Source organism: Pan troglodytes, chromosome 3 (genome assembly GCF_028858775.2).
Source record: "Pan troglodytes isolate AG18354 chromosome 3, NHGRI_mPanTro3-v2.0_pri, whole genome shotgun sequence".
Lineage (NCBI taxonomy): Eukaryota > Metazoa > Chordata > Mammalia > Primates > Hominidae > Pan > Pan troglodytes.
In genome coordinates, this window is record NC_072401.2 from 154,994,514 (window position 1) to 155,016,012 (window position 21,499).

General features: G+C 42.4%; 1 protein-coding gene across 15 annotated transcripts in view; it reads left to right on the plus strand.

Annotated features, from left to right (window-relative positions):
* The window catches only part of TRIM2 (tripartite motif containing 2), a 187,545-nt gene that overhangs the window by 61,761 nt on the left and 104,285 nt on the right, over positions 1-21,499 (plus strand). For 3 of the 15 annotated variants that reach the window (XM_054683434.2, XM_054683435.2, XM_063809111.1), the window contains exon 1: positions 8,578-9,350. The exons of 10 other annotated variants lie outside the window; for them this stretch is intronic. The gene's annotated coding sequence lies outside the window, so the exon portion shown is untranslated. Of the gene's footprint in view, positions 1-8,553; positions 9,351-21,499 lie in introns of those variants that run through there. 2 more of the 15 variants (XM_063809106.1, XM_063809105.1) reach the window with 2 other exon arrangements.

Below are 21,499 nucleotides of genomic sequence, written 5' to 3' on the forward strand. Positions count from 1 at the left end.
TAGAGCATAAGATATAAACATTTAAAACATTTTTGATACATCTTACAAAAGTGCTTTTCAATAACACTGGTTGATCATGCTCATTTGCATTTCCATGAGCACTGTGTAATTGATCAAGGACTCTAAAAGTTAGATAAGCCACTGATAAATGGAGATGCCCCTCTAAGTCCCTGGGCAGTAAAACCTGACCAGCATAGCCTCCAATAACCTGCATAGTGTTGAGGAGAGCTTGGATTTAAGAGATTAAGAGGGTCAAACTCTTTTCTGTCCATTTTAAAATACAAGTTTTATTTAAGAGGAACTATCTAATATGCTGAAGACAGTATCAGGTATCTGTAAAATTGCTTTTTGTAACTCAGAATCTTGGAACAAAAGAAACAATAAAGAAAATTTGGAACCAGAACTGTTTACCCTACGGAAAACTTTTGTCCAAAGCAGCCTCTCAGCGTTCCACATCATTTTCATCATTATGAATAACGACAACAGCAACTAAGGTTTATATTGCACTTTTGACTGAACACATGCCTCTTTCATATTTCTTAGACCAAGCCAGTGTTTCTTGTACTTTCCTGATGATAAGAAATACCAAGAGGTGTTGTTAGCTAGATCATCATAAATAATCAGGCCTCCCCTAGGTAAGTTCTGATTTAGGAGGTCTGGGTTGGAGTCTTAAATCTGTGTTTTGACAAGCATACTAGGTGTTTTTTATTTTCTGAGGATTTTGGAAACTACTAGAAAACACAATAAAATTACTGTAGTAGGTTCTTTTTTCAATGTTAAGCTATTAACATTAGAATGCTTGCTTTTAATTGGAATCAGGTGTTAAAGAGAAAATCTACAACGATCAGTCATTGCAACAGAAGCAACAATTACATACTAGCCTCACTTAGCATTCTTCACCCACACTGGTTCCCTAAATGTACATTTCTTAATTCTCTTGAATGTCTATTATACAGGCAGATGCAACTTGCAAATCACACTAACTCAAACATACACTTCAGTGCCTCACTAGAACCCCTAACTGGCATCTTTTTCCTAAGTCAGTATACCTAGCATATGCCTGGCTAAAGTGCCACTTTCTCTTGTTTAGACCCTGAAGCCGATGTAGACTGGGAACTGATTACTGAGATCTAGACATACCTCCTCCTCTCCTCCACATAGGCCCACCCACCAAGAATCCCTACATTGGAAACCCTTGGGGTTCAAGGATCATGAGTCTGGGGCACGCCCCCTGGGATCACTGTTCAGAGCTGAAACTGCATTTCCCCATGGAAACACTGATGTTGATGTGGTGCCATTTTGCTAGAGTCCAAGTACATTTTCTGGTTTTTGTGGGCTGATCTGGGCACTTGCTGCCATTTATCATATTTCTATAAAAAAAAAATCAAGCTCAAAACTACATTAGGGAGGGGTGCATCTGGAGTGTTTGAAATATCCCAATTCTTGTTCTGGATGGTGTTTTTACCCTGTTACCATCCCTTTGTAATATTCCGTTGAGCTGTTGCCTTAGGATTTGTGAACTTCTATGTTTTTGAATTATATTTATTAAAAATTTCAACATATGAGGGTTTGCAAGAAAAAAGGTTTCTTAAATAAAACCCCTCCATATGGAATATAGCCTTTTAGAAATTAAAAACAGGCATTGAAATCTATGATTAATATAAAGAATAAGAAAATAAATCAATTATCATATATTTTTTCACACTTTGGATAGAAGATTTCAAAAGAAACCCTTTCATGGTTCCTTTTATTTGTTTTTTCATCTGTAATTTGAGAATTAAACATTCAGTCACACTAGTCCCAAGCAATACAGTTCAAAAAACTTTTTTGCCTGTTTTTATTTTTTTGTTGTTGGTTTATGCAAATGAGGTTTTTAGCTGGAAACTTCAAAAGCCTGACACATATTAAAAATAAGCAGATTTATGATGAGTGGGATTTTTGGCAAGCAATTGAGAAAAATCACCAAGACTCCAAAGAGAGTTGTTCTCTTTCTGTCTTGGCTTTGTCATGTGCTCTTTCTTAATATTTGGTTTGAAGCAGTGTATGGTTCTGTAATGTGACCTGGAGCCTCTATTGAGTAAGCATCCCTAGAGACTAAGAAACATCTTTCTATGCTAATGGATTAGTCAAAGAAGATCAATGTATCATCATTTCAAGAAAATATTACAAGAAAGTATGCTCTTACTCTAATGGAAGCCAGTAGCAATTTCCTTGTCAATTTCCCAGCTATTTTTTAATATTATTTTAGTACTTACTTTCCTATGCTGACTCTATGTTCAATCTAAAATTAATTGTTTGTCCCAGTTCACTTTCTTAGTCCCTAGACTCCAGTTGCAACTTTCATGATATTCTGTTCCTCTCCTGCAGAGGGTTTAAAGGGCTGCAGAATAAGAGGGCAGCTTGTACATTCTTTTGACAAAAGGAGGCATGTCTCTCAATTCTTCCCTTAGTTTCTATCCCCAGAAGTTCTCAAGATGAATGTCCAAGTCCATTTGTGCTACTATAACAAAATGCCTGAGGCTGGCGAATTTATAGACAATAGAAATTTATTTTTAGTTCTGGAGGCTGGAAAGTTCAAGAGCAAGGCACCAGGAGGTTTGGTGTCTGCTGAGGGCTGCTCTCTGATTCCAAGGTGGTGCCGTGAGCGTCTTTACATTGCGAAGGGGATGGAAGGACAAAAGGGCTTGCTAGTTCCCTCAAGTCGTTTTATAAAGGCATTAATCCATTCATGAAAGGGGAGCCCTCATGATCGAAACACTTCCTAAAGGCACCAACCTCTTAATACTATCACATTGGCAGTTAAGTTTCAACATGCGAAGTTGGGGGCACACATTCAGCCCACAGCAATGAGATTCTGTGAGTTCTTTGATTTAGATGAACTTTGTTTAGATGAACTTTTGTTTCTCCCCAACATCTTACCATGAGCACAGTCAATACAACTGAAAATTAAGCTTTGATTTTCCTTTCAAAGTGGCTCTTTTTTTCTGCTCATGTTTCTGTTAAATGACATGATTTTATTTTTTAATTTGTAAAATGTTTTGGGGTTTCTGCTAATTGAATTATGGGACCCTAGACATAAAGAAGACATAAACTCTCCAAGGAATATACAGGGTAATAAGCAGATGAGGTATCTGTACATGTACAGATAACCCAAGTACCCAGGAGGCTGGAAGTGCTGTCACTGAAATACAAAGTGTATGGGATTCAGAGGAAGAGGTCATTCTCATCCATGGGTACCAGTTGAACTTCATCAGGAACAGGCAAGATTTGGACAGGGGAAGATGAAGAAACGGCCACCCCAGACTCAGCAGGAACAGACACTTCAAAGGCAAGAAAGTGCAGGTCAGTTGAAACTGAGGGAGTCAGTGCAAGAATTGCTGTGAAGTTTAATTTTACAGCATAGGAGGAAGTTAAGTTCTAAAACCAGCACTTAAAAAAGAGAGCCATGGTGACTCAGTGATGCTTGACAATCTGAACATACTGCCTCTCAGTAATTCTCACACCACCAAGATGTCCTTCCAGTGTTGCAACAAATCATGATTTCTTTGATTGATCACCAGATGAAGCAGTTGGCTGTGTTTAGAGGCTATGTTGGAGAGCAGAGAGAGACAGAGAATAAGGATAAGAATGTATTTTTAGAAAGTAAATCACACTTACCATGGCAGGATGTTCACACAGTCATAGCCACAGGGGAACCAAGATTGAGAAAATTTCAGATTTTCTCCAAGTTCTCCAAAGAAAAATGTACACAGATCATGAATAGGCAATTTAAAGGAAATAGTAATGGTTAATGATCGTATGTAAAATGTTCAACATCACCAATGATCCCAGAAATCTAAATTTCAGAAGGAAGTTATTATTTTCTTCCTATCATTCACAAATATTTAAAAATAACACTGCTGGTGAATATGTGTATCTTAATTTCATGCATTGCTAATGAGAATGTAAATTGGTACCACCTTTGTAAAAAGCAGTTGTGTACAAGAAAAAATAGAGACTATAAATTGTAATATAATTTATTCACCTATTCAATTGCAAATATTTATCAAGCATATTGTATGTCTGGCAATGGATTTATCTGTAGGCAGTGGATCTGTAAATGATTTCTATTTTATGTCTTGCTCTGTCACCCAGGCTGGAGTGCAGTGGTGCAATCACAGCTCACTGCAGCCTTTTGCTCCTGGGCTCAAGCAATCTACCCACCTCAGCCTCCTGAGTAGCAGGGACTACAGGCATGCACCACCACACTCAGCTAATTATTTTATTCTTTTTGTAGAGACAGGGTCTCTCTACGTTGCCCAGGGTGGCCTCCAATTCTTGAGCTCAAGTGATCCTCCCACCTTGGTCTCCCAAAGTGCTGGGATTCAGGTGTGAGCCACTGTGCCCGACCTATTTTATTCTTTATACTTTCATGGGTTTTCCAAATTTTCTAGAATATTTAATTGCCTTTTATCAAAAACATGCATTTTAATAAATCCTTTCCATCTTTTAGGTCCCAAGTCAAGTCTACAAGTCTACCCTTTCCATATAGTATTTCCTGGACTTTAGGAAGTGCTCTCTCATTTTTCTGTGACCCTTCCAAATGAGTCTTTTCATATATGGTCTTGAGTTGTAGCCACTTGTATGTATGACTTTCTTCCCAACTAGTAAGGGAGTTACTGAAGAGTAAGGATTGTGGTGTAGAAATCGTACATTTTTAGGCAAAAGACTAGTTCTCCTTCCCTACCTTCTCCATGAAGCCTTTTCTACTACTCAAAGAAAAAAAAAAAGGTGATTACTTCTTCCCTGAATTCTCAAAACAGTTTTTTATGCCTCTATTATGGAGAGTAAAACACCCTGCTTTGCTTTGGATTACAGATGATTGTCCTTGTCCTGACCCCCCATTCTGCTCTGGATTATAGTTAATTGTGTTTATCTTAACCATAGCACCCATTAGTCATCCAACTCCTTACTATAGGAAACTAATCTCATATCTCTGTGTGCCCAGGGTAGTGTTTTACATAAGGTGTGTGGTCAGCAAACATTGGTTGATCTTATGACAGAATGAAACTGGCTCTTTCCAGCTATTTCAAAGAGGTGCATTTCAGTCAGTCTGGAATCCAAAGTTTCAGAGTGCCATGCAAAAAGCAGACCCAACTGTTGAGGAGTGGCAGTCATAAAGCCTGATCCGCCAGAAAAAAATCTACCAGGAAATGAATTCACCTTAGACTTCTGATGCCCCAAATAATACTACTTAGTGCCTTTATGGGTCCTGAGAACTTTATCTGTGAAGCCCTACCTTCTTTCACCATCTCACAAACTTCTAAAAATTATTTCCCAAAAGAATTCCACCTTTTCATTCCTAAATTGAACACCACAGATTTGCCCTGAAACCCAGTTTCAGGCCCTCATCTTCCACATGTGGCCATTGAGAGAAAAGTTTAAAATCAAGGACTGCATAAATATTATTTTAGAATTTTAAAAATGGGCCTAGAACGGTAGCTTACGCCTGTAACTCAACACTTTAGGAGGCCAAGATGGGTGGATCACTTGAGCTCAGGAGTTCAAGACCAGCCTGGGAAACAAAGTAAGACCCTGTCTCCCTGAAAAATATAAAAATTAGCCAGGTGAGGTGGCACATGCCTCTGGTCCCAGCTACTCGGCAGGCTGAGGTGGGAGGATGGCTTGAGCTTGGGAGGCAGAGGTTGCAGTGAGCCGAGGTTGTGCCACTGCACCCTAGCTTCAGTGACAGAGCCAGATCCTATCTCGAAAAAATAAAAATAAATAAAATGAGTAAAATAAAATAAAATGAAGGAAATAGAGCACAAGATTCATTTCCATTTAATACACATTTATTGTAATCCAGGATTTTGCAAAGCCTTGTCCTGGGCACTAAGGATGATCCAGAGATTAAATAGGACGTTGATCTCATAAGATCCCATGTGGCTATGGCAATGTAATTGAGGAAAGGGAGGAACAGTGTAAAAGGAGTCAAGAGACGGGGAGGTCATTGCCCTTGACTGCAGGGTTTTGAGCCAGAATTGGGTTAGAAGTGGGAAATAAATAGGAAGGCCACTGGTAACTGCTCATAATTGTGTTGGTGGTGACTGCTGATGCTTTGAGTCTGTGCCCAGTAAATATAAGACGTAGGTGGGATTCAGATAGAATGAGAAAAGCTTTAGAAAAAAAAAATCAAAGTTCTAAGGCAATATTGGATAGAAGATATGATGAGAGACAGGTTGTTATAGAAAAGGATGGCATTTAACAGGACACAGTGCATCTGTGAGTGTTCTTAGCTTCTGACAACAGACTAACTCTAGTTAGTCTGAAAGTAAAAGAAATTTATTAAAGACTATTAGGACACCATCAAGAAAGTGAAAGGACAGCCCATAGAATAAGAACAAATATTTTCAAAGCACACATCTGATAAGGAACTCACATCCAGAATGTGAGAATTCAACAATAAAAGACAAGTTTAAAAGGACAATTTAAAATGGGCAAATAGTGTTGGTTGTACAACAATGTAAATGTACTGTTCACAGTATATATACATTTTGATATAACAAAATAGTAAGTTTTGTTATATATATTTAACCCTAATTTTAAAAATAAATTTTTTTAAATGAGCAAACATTTCAGTAGGCATTTCTACAAGGAAGATACCCAAATGGTCAACAAGCACATGAAAAGATACTTAACATTATTTGTCATTAGGGAAATGCAAAGCAAAAGTACCATGAAATACCACTTCACACCCACCAAGAAATTGAAACCCTCATACATTACTCGTGGTAGTGTAAAATGGTGTAACTGCTTTGGAAAACAGTCTGGCAGTTCCTCAAAATGTTAAGCATAGAATTAGTGTATGACCCAGCGATTTCACTCCTAGGTAAATACCCAAGAGAAATGAAAATATATGTCCACTCAAAAACTTGCATTCAAATGTTCATAGCAGCATTATTTATACTAGCCACAAGTGGAAACGATCCAAATGTCTATCAAATGTTGAACAGATAAGCAAAATGTGGTGTATTTATATAATATAACATTCTTTGGCAATAAAAAGTCATGAAGTACTGACACATGCTATGCGGATTCCTGAGTAAACTGAAAAAATTTTGCTGAGTGAAAGAAGCCAGACACAAAAGCCCACACATATTATATGATTTCATTTATATGAAATGTCCGAGTGTGGCGGTGTGCCTATAATCCCAATTACTCGGGAGGCTGAGATGTGAAGATCGCTTGAGCCCAGGAAGTCAAGGCTGCAGTGAGCCATGTTTGTGACACTGCACTCCAGTCTGGACAACAGAACGAGACCCTGTCTCAAAACAAACAAACAAAAAAACCAAACAAATGCAGCCTCCTCTGGGAGGCCTTTCTTCGTTTCCTGCTTCTATGTTCCTATAACCCTCTGTCCATACACTTCTATCATTTTATAGTGTTTTGAAATTGTAGGTCGTCCCTCCCCACCTTCCCCCCTGCCCCCCAAAGAAGATAAGGCCCTTGAAAGTAGGCTCATGCTTTTTCAAGCTTTGTATTCTCAGCCTTGTGACAGATGAAGGAAGGGAGGAAGGTAAGGAAGGAGGAAGGAAGGAAGGATGGAGGGAGGAAGGAAGGAAAAAAGAAAAGAAGGAAGGAAAGAGCGAGGAAGGAAGGGAGGGAGGGAGGAAATAAGGAAGGAAGGAAGGAAAGCGTGAGGAAAGAAGGGAGAGAGGAAGGAAGGGAAGGAGGAAGGAAGGAGGGAGGGAGGGAGCAAGGGAGGAAGGGAGGGAGGGAGGGAGGGAGAGGGGGAGAAAAGGAACGAAAGTGAGGAAGGAAGGAAAGAGGGAGGAAGGGAGGAAGGAAGGAAGGGAGAGAGGAAGGAAGGAAGGGAGAGAGGAAGGAAGGAAGGGAGAGAGGAAGGAAGGAAAGAGCAAGCAAGGAAGGAAAGAGCGAGGGAGGGAGGGAGGGAGGAAAGAAGGAAGGAGGGAGGGAGCGAGGGAGGAAGGAAGGGAGGGAGGGAGAGGGGGAGAAAAGGAACGAAAGTGAGGAAGGGAGGAAGGAAGGAAGGGAGAGAGGAAGGAAGGAAGGGAGAGAGGAAGGAAGGAAGGGAGAGAGGAAGGAAGGAAGGGAGAGAGGAAGGAAGGAAAGAGCAAGCAAGGAAGGAAAGAGCGAGGGAGGGAGGGAGGGAGGAAAGAAGGAAGGAGGGAGGGAGCGAGGGAGGAAGGAAGGAAGGAGGAAGGAAGGAAAGAGCAAGGAAGGAAGGGAGGGAGGGAGGAAGGAAGGGAAGGAGGAAGGGAGGAGGGAGGGAGCGAGGGAGGAAGGAAGGGAAGGAGGAAGGGAGGAGGGAGGGAGCGAGAGAGGAAGGAAGGGAGGGAGAAAAGAAGGAAAGAGCGAGGGAGGGAGGGAGGAAGGAAGGAAGGAAAGAGAGAGAGAAAGAAGGGTCCCTACTCCAACTTCTTTTACGGAGTAAAAAGACCTGTAGAGACAGTCATGGCTTATCATTTTCAGGACTGATTGTATCATACTTGACTCATTTGTTAACATTCACTTGAAGGAAACGCAGAGATTTTTTTCTTCGCTCACATTCAGGAGCTGTGCTTGCTTATAATGAACTGTCATGATGGAGGCCGGCCCATTTCAGCTCTCTCAGCCCCGTCAAGCTGAACTCACTTCCCCTGAAAGGACAGTGTTTGCATTTGTGTTTACGGGACTGGGGAAGAGGATGCGTTTTCAGGAGACCTGAAAACCGAGCCAACCCCCTTTTCCTGCCCCCCTGTGCTGCGATTGGCCCATCTTGGAGGCTGGCTGCAGGAGCCTTTAGTCATCGCACAGGGAAATCTTTCTGGAACCGGGCACCAACTTGCGTGTTTGTTTTCATGCTCTTTGTGCGGGGATTAGCTGTCGTGCCGGGCCTGAAAATGCTGCGAGCGCCCGGCGACATCTAATCCAGGATTTGCCTCTGCCTCGCGGTTGATGGAAAACAGATGTCTCACTGCTCTGGGCCTGAGCACAGAATGGAAATGACCGACCAGAGAGCCATTTGGAGCCGAGGACACCCGGTGAAAGCCATTCAGAGTCCAGCCAGGAGGCCGACTTTCCTCCTCTGGTCTGTTTTTACTACTTGAGCCGCTCGCTCAGAAAACGGCCTTGGACAAAGCAGTTTCACCTTCAGATCGCCTGAGGCTGCAGAAGGGCGGCTGCGGGGGAGGAAGGAGGAGGCGGAGAGGAGCGGGTGCGAAGTCCTGGGTCGCCTGCCCGCTGCCTGATGTCGTGAGCTAGGGCACCTCGGCCCTGGCTGGGGGCGCAGCGAGGCCCAGGCCCGAGGGGTGAGGCCCAGGCCACTCCGGAGCGCGCGCTGTTCCCGCGAAGCGAGTCGCCGTCTCGTAGTAAGTCGTGGCTCGGGCTGTGCCCTGGGAACCCTCCCGCCCGGGCAAGGTCCGGTGGCCGGAGCGTGCGGGAAGCCTGCCCAGAGTCCATTTCCGGACGGGCGCTGCGGGGCTGGCAGCCGGCCTGGAGCGGGTGCAGTGGGTCGGCGCGGCGCAGAGCTGTCAGCAACAGGGCCGCTGAGCTGCAGAACCTGGACGCGGCGCGGCTCCCAGGCCCTGCCCGGGGAGCTCTCCCGGGAGTCGCGGACCTCTGCCGTCCTCAGTCACCCGCGTCATGCAGGATAGCTTTCAAAGTCATTTTGCAGAGAAAAAAAGATACTGAGCAATCTGAAAGCAGGACTGTAGTAATTTTGAAAAGATCGGCTTCCTCTTTTTCTTTAAAAACGTTTGGTCGTTTTCCTAAAACTACTTTCCTTCCTTTAGCCTCCTCTTTTATCCTCTGCCCCAGCTCGTACTACAGTTCGGGCTTATTAGAGCAGGGAGATGGTGACTTTTGAGGGTTTGCAGGGCTCTTTCTGGTTGGTGTATGTATTCTGAAAATACTTGCCCGGCGTTGAAAGCTGCATGCCGCTGACAAAGTAGATAAAAAGCTGGGAGTGTGGAGGACGGTTCGTCTCACTAAATGCCTGTCAGATCCAAAGCATTCTGTGAACCCCAAATTCGTTCCGACCTGTAATCCAACCCCATGGAGCAACTGATGCCTTCCACCAGGCCCCTTCGCTTTCCCGGGAAATCACCAGCTTTAATTTGTGGAACAGAGACAGCTTTAGATTCAAAGACTTTTAAAGAGTTAATTTTAGAGCACTTAGAATTCCAGCCATCCAAAGATTAGGCTAGCCCCTTAGGGTGTGAGGGGTTGTTCTTGTAGCAGTATGCACATCTATGCCTTTCTTCATTGTTTTCTTCTAAAAATGGAGATTAAATTTTACATCAATATTTTTAGAATGTAGTTAAGAGTTGTTGCCTGACAACTTGTATTGAGGGTTCCTTTCCCGGGGGTGGGAGTAGGTATTGTGCTGGGTCCACTGCTTCCCAGCTCCACGTGACCTTTCCTCTCAAATTTCCACTTGATTTCATCTTTGGCAGAACTGGTACCTGCCCTTCAGCTCCAAGAAACAAAAGAGCAGGGGTGAGTCAGAAGGCTTTGACTACCTCACCCTTAGCTAGAGATAGAAAGTACTTGATTAAATTCTTTATGATACACATTGCATTTCCTTCCCTTTCCAACTTAGGTTCATATAACAATGAAGGATCAATTAAAATGAACTCCACCTCCCTTCTCCCTTAGGGTAAATATGGATTCCCTTAGGGCTGAGTTGGGCAGGGCCATCTACACTAATGAAAAGTCTTCTAGGTGAGGTAATCTGGCCTGTTCTGGGCTAGGTACAGAACACCACATCCCATTTGCCCTCATTAACTCATTCTTTTAACTCATTCTTTTCCTAGCAGCCTCCCTTTTCTTTCTATCCTTTTCTATATAATCCCATTTAGCTACCCACCATAACTCTACTTTGGATCATGGAATCTAGGATACCATCACTGACAAGGTTTGTTTAGATGACTGTCCCTTATCAGTATTCCCTGAGAACATTTTTCCAATTCCTGCCTTTATTTTCCTGGAAAATTCTATGTCGATTAAATCCTCCACTAGAAATTCCATTGTATCTGTCAAAAATAAGCATCACACTCACATCTTGAATATTTTTCTTGCATCATCATTTTAATGCTGACTTGCATGGCTTCCTGATTTCTACTTCAAATTTAAATACAAATGGAAGGAAGTTGTTATAAGACACTAAATATAAATGGGTTAGATAGTCTCAGTGAGAGTTAACATCTTATTTTCTGACCTTTTCTTTAGTCTGTCCTTGGGTTGAATTCTATCCTTTCAATTTCTGACCACTGACTACTCTAGAAAGAGGTTGGATAGTTATTTTGTGTGTCAGGAATGATCTGTTTACTTGGCCTTTTCTGAGCAGCAGTTACTCACTACCTCTCCTAGTGCTGATTGGTAAGAATTTGGCCTATTCAATGATGATAACTCAATTGGGTAATATAGCAAGGCCCTAGGAAGCTTTGAAAATGACATCTTGAAGCCCTGAAATCCTGGTGCAATAACATTATCAAAACTTTCTCCTTCTTTCACCACTCCATGAAAAATGACACTGCTTGGTTTATATCAAATATGTCTTAGATTATAAATTCCCAAAGACAGCTTTAGCTTGATTTGTACAGGTACTAAAAGTTTATGCTGGTGGTTCAGCACCTGGCAAATGCTTTTGATGCTGCTACTAATGATGAAGACAGGAACAATGATGGTTTTCCTTTTTGGTTTCTTGAGAAAAGACTTCCTGCTTAGAATGTCTGTTTGAGAGGCTATTCTGTGAATGTTATCTTAAAATGCTTGAGGCAAAGGCTGGCATAATATCATACTTAGTCCCAACATTATTTCTTATACTTTTACATTTTAGACCTTCAGCCTGACCTGTTAGTTGGCATGTCTGAAAAAGTCCATCTATGAGTTTAATTTAGTATTTTCTCTGGAAGAAAATGACAGGTCTTTAGAAATGGGTAGTATTTGGTTTAAGGGTTAAAAGAATTGGCAAGTGCAACCTTTGAGATAAATAGGTAGAGAGGAAATTAAGGGAAGTGAATTTCATGACCTTGAGCCACTATTTACTAGACACTCAGCTTTTATGTCTGGTTAGAGGGTTTACTGGAAATTCAATCTCAGAAAGTGAGCTTTTGTTGGCAAATATTTTGTATTACTAATATAGTTATTTCCTATGTAACGCTATATTATTTTTGCATATCCTGCCTTTGGTTGTTTGTGGTTTTACTTTTTTAATTTTTTTAGAGACTCTGTCACCCAAACTTCAGTGCAGTGGCACAATCATGGTTCACAGCATCTTCCAACTCCTGGGCTCAAGCTATTCTCCCACCTCAGCCTCCCGAGTAGCTGGGACTACAGGCATGTGCCACCACACCTGACTAATTTTTAAATTTTTTGTAGAAACAGTGGCTCACTGTGTTGCCCAAGCTCTCCTTGAGCTCCTGGCCTCAAGCGATCCTCCTGCTTTGGCCTCCCAAAGTGCTGGAATTATAGGCTCGAGCCACTGTGCCTGGCCTATGTCCTGCCTTTGAATCTCATCTTAATCCTTGAACAGAAATATCCTCTCCCTAGAATTTTTAATATTTTCCTTTTTCATAATATACTGTATATGTAGATGAAATGTGTCTATGCAGAAGGGCTGGCCCAAGAGACTAAAATGTGTTCTTGAGTCTAAAAAAAATACCATATATGTCAGCATCTTTATTAATTTAAGACTGTTTAGAAGGGCTCAAATAGAAGCTGTGGATACAGGTTTTGCTTCTGTCTTAACTGCAGTAAAACGAACTAACCTAAGACATGCTGACTTCTGGAACAAGGGCAATTTGTAGAAATATGCTGCAGGCAGTTGGAGTTTTGAGAGATGAATACCCTTTTAAACTGACATCTCTTCAGTGTAAGTGTTTTTCAGGTTTCAGAATGTCTGCTGTTTGAGGGACGCCTTTTTTAGTTTAATGCAGTCATTGGTCCAACCTAAAATATTAAGAGAGGCACAGAGTTGCTGACCTACTTATCTCCCATTAGGATGAGGACTAGCGTTTTAGTACTCTCATTGCTGACCTTCGGGGATGATGACTTTGAGGACCAGGAAGCAAACAAAATGGAAAGTCTCTCAGATTAAGACTCCTGAAAAGAGAGATCTAAGACCAAAAATGTGAAAGATTAGAACAAGTTTCCTTTTAGAATGTTCTGCCCAATCAGGTAGAAGAAAGGAAAGATAATTTTCAAGCCCATGCCCCAGTCTGCTAGCCAACAAGGATTTATTGAGCAAATACTATGTTCTGAGCCCCCTGCTTATGATCTGGAAAGTACAATAGCCTAAAAGGCAAAGAACAAGTCTTGAAGGAATTTTCAAGTCCTGGTGGTACCTTTAGGCATTAGTGAGCATCCTTCTCCCTCCTGTTCTCTGAGCTCCTCAAGTCTTTCCTCAGTGAGGAAATCAGCTCTGGCTGTGGTAGAACCCTCTGCAGTGGTTCAGCTACAAACACTTTCTGAGAGAATCAAGTTGGCCCCAACCTAAAATTTGTTTCCTTTGGCAGTGAAAGGTGTGTCGGTAAAAGGCTCTTTCAGCATTACCTGGGTGAAGTGGCATTTGCTACTTAACTCCAAGACTCTTGTTCAGTGCACGGTTCTATTCCTAAAATGTCCTCTCCTCAGCTACCAGACAATTCAACAGTGGCCCTGGGTAGCGCCAAAATAACCCATCATAGAAACACTGCTTGAGGGTGAATAGTAGATAGGCTTGAGCTTTGCCTTAATTAAGAGGATGAGATCGGGTCTCTTTAATCGCCAAAATAGCCTCTGAGACTAAACAAAGACAGAACTGTCTCTTTTGCTGACTACATGCAATTTATTTAAATTAGTGTTGCACATTCAACGATGGTGTGGAAGCTATATTAGAAAACCACCAAATTGAATGAGTTTTCTAGGTCTTTGGTTAGGGATAAAAAGGGCATTAGCCACATTGAATGGGATTTGCATCTCGTTAGCTTGCCTGTATGTCCTCGGCTATTGGACACAATGGAGGGTGCACGTCTCTCTTTTCAGCTGGGTAGTCTGCTTCAGTTGTGATTCTCCTGGGAATTAAAATTGTGAACTAGAGTCACGGTGGGGGAAGGGGAAGGGCTGGAACTTGTCTGACCACACCCTCCCCCACTTTTTGTAGTTCAAGATTATAATAGTTTGCCTTAGCAGCAGCAAAATCTATCTCAGTGTTTAGTACTCTCCTCGGTATTGGCTGTGAACAATCTCCTTGCAGATATTGGGCAACTGGCTCTCCTTATTGTTCAGCATATGTCCAGGGTTCCCTCCAATGCACTGGATTCTGCTTATGGAAGGCAAAATAATTACCATGTTAGTCCAAGAAAGAGATTATAAAAGTGAACCTCTTATGCGAGGTAAACATTTTGGATATCCCCTTATTTAGCGTGACCAATGAGATGTCACCCACAGAAAGTGGATAAAAGGGTACCCAAATGGGCTGAAGGCCACAGGATCAGCTACTCTCTATCCATAAACACCCTTGTCAACTGTGTGGATGCTTCATCTGACACCCTGTCCTTCCTCTCCTTCCAAGTATGAATCATCCTTGTCACTCCATTTCCTTCACCACCCAAATCCTGGCCATATACTTAGTACTTCCTGAGACCTCTAGAACAGAAATACCCATGGGTCCTCAGCCACTTTACCCCATGTGTGGGTCTGATGGCTAAGATGAGCTGTCTGAATAGCTTTAAAAGTAACTCCAGAGAGAAAAACTAAATGTGGCTTGCTAAAAGATAACACTTAATCTATACAGTTTCGTAGAGGGTATTCTGGATGTTCGGATCTGGGTTGCTGCAGAAAACAAATGGCAATAACTGGGTATCTTTAGCTTCTCAATCTTAGCCAATAACGAAGCCAGCAATCAAAACTCAATTCAACAGTTACAGAATATGGTCTCCAGACTCCTGCCACCATTAAACAGAATTCTTTCTTACAAAGCTGCTTTCCATCTTATAAAAACAATGCTTTGTCCATCTGTTGTGGCACACACGCTGTACAGCAAATGAGCCTTCAATGATATGTGCTCTCTTTTGCCCCAGGTCACGCGGCAGTCATAGTCATGTACAATCAAGTGACCATTTATTTAGAGGAAGGATGAGCAGAGGCTAACTGCAGTCTTTTTGCTGTTTTTCCCTATTTTCTGCCTTCAAGTAGCAATTAGCCTTTGAGTATCCTTCATCCTTTTCCCCCCACAAATGGTGTCTCAATCTAGTAACCTCACGTATAAAGCAACCAATGACTGAAGGCTAAAATCCACTCAGAGACCACAAACCCCCACTAAAACAACAGGAAAAGATCTGGGAGCCTGGAAAGGGAAGAGGTGGGGGTGAGGGTACATGGGGCCCTGTGCAAAGTGCTGCTTTTTCTTGTGACATTTACTCTAAAGTCTCTGCTTAAGCTACAGACCTTGGAGAAGAAAGTATATTTTACTCATTTTTAACACAATTTCATTAAAGGACAAAGAAATTCGATTTCTTAGGGATTTCCTCTATAAGCATTTTTCTTGTAGTCCACATATATTGTTTCACTTAAACAAATATTCTGAATTTTTTTGTTTCGTTTTGTCTTGTTTTGTTTTGTTTGAGTCAGAGTCTCACTCTGTCACTCAGGCTGGAGTGCAGTGGTGCAATCTCTGCTCACTGTAACCTCCGCCTCCCGGGTTTAAACCATTCTCCTGCCTCAGCCTCCCAAGTAGCTGGGACTACAGGTCCCACGCCTGGTTAATTTTTGTATTTTTTGGTAGAGACAGGGTTTTGCCATGTTGCCCAGGCTCGTCTCAAATTCCTGACCTCAGGTGATCCGCCTGCCTCGGCCTCCCAAAGTGCTGGGATTACAGGCGTGGGCCATCGCACCTGGCCAGATTCTGAATTTTTAAACAGTATCTATTAGAAATCAAATTCATTTTTCTTGTTAAAAAGCCTTTAAACATCAAGAAGGGGAAATAATTATTAAGCATTTGCTTGGAACAGTTGAAGTAGTTTCTGTAATAGAAGGAAGACAGATTTGCCAGGGTATGAAATTCTGAATCCCATCTGCACGGAAGCTGGTTTTCATTTGTAATGCAGTACAAAATATTCCTGGCATCTTTGGGGCTTACTGCACACAGTATACTCCATGCTAAAACTAAATCTTGATAGAACTAAATACATTTCTTTCCTTAGATTTTTTTTCTAAGCATTTTCTCTCATTCAAGTCCCTTGGATAAATGCATTCACCAAGTACTGCCAGGTCTTTCTACCTCTGCAGAGTTTAGTCTTCAATCTTCCTTATTCAGCCAGTTCATTCAGCTACTATCTGTTGATGGGGGCCGAGGGGGACAGGAGTTCACAGGCTAACCCGAGAGAAGAAGGCAAGGCACATACACCCCTGCCCGTGTCCTAGATCTGTCTTTCAGTCTGTAGGGGCCTAGGCCCTGGCTTTCTGAATTTTACACATGATGACTGCTACGGTACTTACAGTCTCAATACGTTTGCCATCCACACTATTTTTTTTTTTTAAGAGACAAGGTCTTGCTCTGCTGCCCAGGCTGGAGTGCAGTGGCTTGATCATGGCTCACTGCAGCCTTTGCCTCCAGGGCTCAAGCGATCCTCCCATCTCAGCCTCCCGAGTAGCTGGAATTGCAGGTGCACACCACCATGACTGGCTACTTTTTGTATATTTTTTGCAGGACAGGGTTTTGACATGCTGTCCAGGCTGGTCTCCAACTCCTGGGCTCAAGCGATCTGCCTGCCTCCACCTCCCCAAAGTGCTGGCATTACAGACATGAGCCACTGCACCCAGCCCATGTTCAGTCTTAAAACCAGTAGAATTCAGTTACAAAAACAAAAAACACACCAAACAAACACTTGTCTCAGGCATAACATATTACCTTGTTGATTTATTGTACCACAGCTGGAAATATGGGGACTGTCAGTTTCTCCTGAGAACCTGGGATACTGCATGCCTTAAGGGAGATTGAGGTGACAGTATGCTATCTGTCTTTTATTTATGAAGATAACCCTGTTGACCCACCAGGATATGCTTTGTAGTTTTCTCCATCCATCCTATCAATTTTTATTAGTTATGAAATTTATTGGCCCCTGTGGCACAAATCTAGAAGAACCAGCTCACTTGGTTCAAGCCTATAATTTCATCAGCATAGCAGGTAACTAGCTGAGCTCACTTGGAACTGAGATCATAATAATGATTTAACCTCTCATTTGAGCAAGGCTTTACTGTTTAAAAATCACTTTCACAGAAATAATTCCATCTTATCTTGACAATGTCCCTGAGAGGTAACATCTTAGAAGCGAGGAAACTAAGTTTCCAAGAAGTCAAGTGACTTTTCCAGTAAAGCGGGAGTCAGGACTCACACCTAGGATGTCTTTCTCACTGAAATACATGCTCAAGTATACTTGATTGGTTGACATATGATAAATGGATACAAGAATTGTGGGAAGCTCTAGAAGAAAGGATGTTTTGTTGAGAAAACAAATCTAGGAAAGTGTCTGGAAAAGTGGTTTTCAATAGAGATTGTTTACTTTAAATTTAACTCTAGACCCAAGAATATCACATAAGAAACCATTAGGGAGTCATGTGAACAAGACAATCAAATGTCAACTCATATGATACAGACATTAAGTACAATGATGGTTCAGAAAAGAGAGAGAACACAATAAGGTAATAAATCAAGGATAATATAATTGAGGAAGAGGGACTAAAGTTAGAACTTAAAGAATGTGCAAGATTTAGATGGAAGAGGGAAGTGGGAAGGGCACAATGGGTATTGGGAACAACCCAAGCAAAGGTGGAGAGTCGTTTTCCAGACAGGGATTAGGAGCCAGACACATCTGATGGGAGGAGGGACTGAGCAGGTCTAGGCAAGGAAGTCGTGGGCATTGAGGTGAAATAAGGAGGTGGAATCAAAGAGGATCTTCAGTGCCCATTGGAGAAATACAGACTTGATGCTTAGGTGCTCTAAAGGGTGGCGGCATGAGGGAGAATCTGCTCCATGCCTCTGTCCTAGCGTCCGGCTGTCCCACGCTTCCCTTGGCTTGTAAATAATGTTCTGTGTCTTCACATAATCGTCCCTCCATGCCTGTCTCTGTGTCCAAATTCCCCCTTTTTGTAAGGACATCAGTCATATTGGATTAGGGCCCACTCTAATGACTTCATTTTAACTTGATTACCTCCCTAAAGACCTACACTGTACAGGTTGAGCATCCCAAATCCAAAAATCTGAAATGCTCCAAGTCCAAAACATTTTGGGTGCTGACATGATGCTCAAAGGAAATGCTCATTGGAGCATTTCAGATTTCAGTCTTTTGGATTGCGGATGCTCAACCAGTCAGTATCTGCACATATTCCAAAATATGAAAAAAAATCCAAAATCCAAAAATACTTCTGGCCCCAAGCATTTAGGATAAAAGATACTCAACTTGTAGTATTTCCAAATACAGTCACAATCTGAGGTACTGGGAGACATCAATATATCTTTTTGGAGGGAGGGGGACACAATTCAACTCTAACAGCCACCTTTAAAGAGTCATGAGTAGCCAGGCGAGGTGGCTGACGCCTGTAATCCCAGCACTTTGGGAGGCCGAGGCGGGCAGATGGATCGAGACCAGCCTGGCCAACATGGTGAAACCCCGTCTCTACTAAAAATACAAAAATTAGCTGGTCGTGGTGGCGCACGCCTGTAGTCCCAGCTACTTGGCAGGCTGAGGCAGAAGAATCGTTTGAACCTGGGAGGCAGAGGTTGCAGTGAGCCAAGATCATGCCACTGCACTCCAGCCTGGTGACAGAGTGAGGCTGCATCTCAAAACAATAAATAAATAATAAATTTTCAAAAATAAAAAAAATTGAGTCGTGACCAGCACAGTGAGAGGCAAAGAGGTGTTTTAGTGAGAGTGGACTGACCCCAGCATGCAGAATATGCTGGAGGGAAGGGAGGGAACTAGAGGCCATAGGTTGGGGCGGGGGTGGAGAAAAGTAGATAAAATCAAGACACATTTCAAAGGAAGAGTTGAAAAGATTTAAGTAGTAGCAATGGTAATGTGTCGTTAAGTCTAGAACATAACAGTTTACAGAACATTCCCTTGTCTCCTTTCTCCTTTGTACCTGACTTAGGGGCTGAGTGGTGTCTTCAGGGTTTCTGGCCCTGGGAGAAGCTCCAGTGATAAGGTCAGCCACTCCAGTGAGAGTGGCTAGCAAAGGCAGCAGGGGGAGACTCAGAGCTGCAGGTGCTGAATTGGAGGTGGTGACAGAGCTGGGTGGAGCTGTCCCCTGGGCCATGGAAACCTAAGCCAGCTGCCCCCTCTCTAGACATAGATTTGGAAGTCAAATGCATTCCAGCAGTCATCTAATCACAAGAGTGGGTGCGGTCTCTGAGTGAGTGAATGTAGGAGAAGAGCAGTGGCTTGATGTTTTGGCAAATTCCCGGAGTTAGAAGATTGCTAAGAATAAGGATAAGAAGCATTTAAAGTAGAGGAGAAATGGTAAAGTTCTCTACCTCCAAAGCCAAAGAAAAAGAGTTTCCAGTAGAAGGTGGGAGGAGAAGAGGGACGACTGGGAGAAGACTTTGGTTTAGCTAAAATGAGGACATGGGGAAAAGAAAGTGCCAAAGAAAGGAAGGAAGGAAGTCAGATGATAATTACAGGGTGGCAGGATTTAGAAAATGGTGTGGGGGGTTTTTATTGGAAAGTTGTGGGGTTTTCTTTTTGAGATATTGATTACTTTACTTACAGTCAAATTCACCTTTTCTGGTGTTCAATTCTGTGAATTTTGACAAATGAATATAGTTCTGTAACCATGGCTACTGTTGAGATAGGACCAATTATATCACCCCCAAAATTCTTTGTTGCTGAGGTGCTTTTTTGTTTTTTTAGAGGACACCAATGTGTATTTGAAGTCAGAAAGGAAGAAACCCATGGGAAAGGAGGAGATGATGGTGTTAAAGAGGAAAGGGTTGAAGGAGTGAGGCGTGGAGGTGGTAGGGAGGCAGGTGGGCCACTGAGAATGCTTCAATTTTGGTGGGAAGGAACATTTCCTCTCTTCCTATGAAGTAGAAGGAAGGATGGATGCATATATTCAGGGTCTATGATATCTTTTTATGGTTAATTCCAAAACTCCTGCCAGCAAAACCATTTCCTGCTGAGAGAGATGTTAAATGCTGCATTGCATAATTTCTGCCACGGAGGTATGATTTCCTGTTGCAATCACTGTTTGCAGGAATTACATGCAAGGGGAGTACAGGCACCGGGCTGCTTTGCTTTGGGATATGTGCCCAAATCCTGCTCTAATGTAATACCATAGCAATTTTAGAACTAACAACTTTAAAATTCTTCAAAGTTAAGTGCATCTGCATCTTTTCCTGCACCATACAGTGAGAAAGCTTGGCAGCAATAACGGCTTCAATCCCCATAAATACTCCTGACAGGTGTAAATGAGTCACTGCGGAAGAGCTAGCTTCCACAGACATGTCCTTGGGGCATTATTTGGCAGAAGAGATTGAATTCTCATCATTTTATGCTCAAGACTCACAACCACTCAGAAGTGCAGTTTTCTCCTTGACATCTATGATGTCGCTTGCATCTCCCTTATCCTTGCAGTCACACTGTGATTCAGGGGTGGGAGGAAAGAAGGTGTTGGATAGCGATTCCCAAACTGTGGGCTTCATGAGCGGGTTGTGAATCAAGTTAGTGAGTTGCAGCCAGTTTACTGAAAAATGAAATAGAATAGGAAATAGCAGAGGGCATCGGACTAAATGTGATCTCATGCAACCTTTGTTTCAGTGAAATATATGTATCTATTACTGGACTGCAACATAAAATACATTTCTGCTGCGGATCTCAGTCACAAAAGTTTGGAAACTGAATGTAGAAGTATGCAGATCCTTTATGACCCTAGGCAGGCTACTGAATGTCTTGTGGCTTAGAGTCATTGTCTGTAAAATGAGGCTCATAAGTTACCTACTCTGTATGGCTGTTGAGAGTGTTAAACAGAAAATGCATAGGTAGCATTAGGTGCGGTGCCTGGTTAACAGTCAATGCTTGTGATGATGATTTGTTTTCCTGCCTAGATGTATAGGTCAAATTTTTATTCAATGCCCAGACCTTTCTTCTGAGCCTAGAACTATAACTCAGCAGCTATTTGACATCTCCAGGCAGTTGTTCTACATGCATCTCCAACTCAGCATGTCCAAAGTGGAACTCAATTCATTGCCACTTTCTCTCTCCAATTCTTAACCTTCCCAGTGCCCTGTCCCACCCTCGAGCACACAGACCCCTCTGCTGCCCCCGGCTGTGTACTTCATATGTGGTGCTTCCAAACTGCTTCTAGTTGGTCTTCCTCCACTAACACACATATGTCTTCAGGTTTCCTCTGCCTTGAATGCTTGTTCCACTTTTTTGTTGTATGACTCACTCTTTCCCATCCTTCAGGGCTTAACACAAATTGGTTTTCCAGTCAGAAAGATGTAGGCTTGAAGTCACTAATCATTGGTGACAGCTGTGTG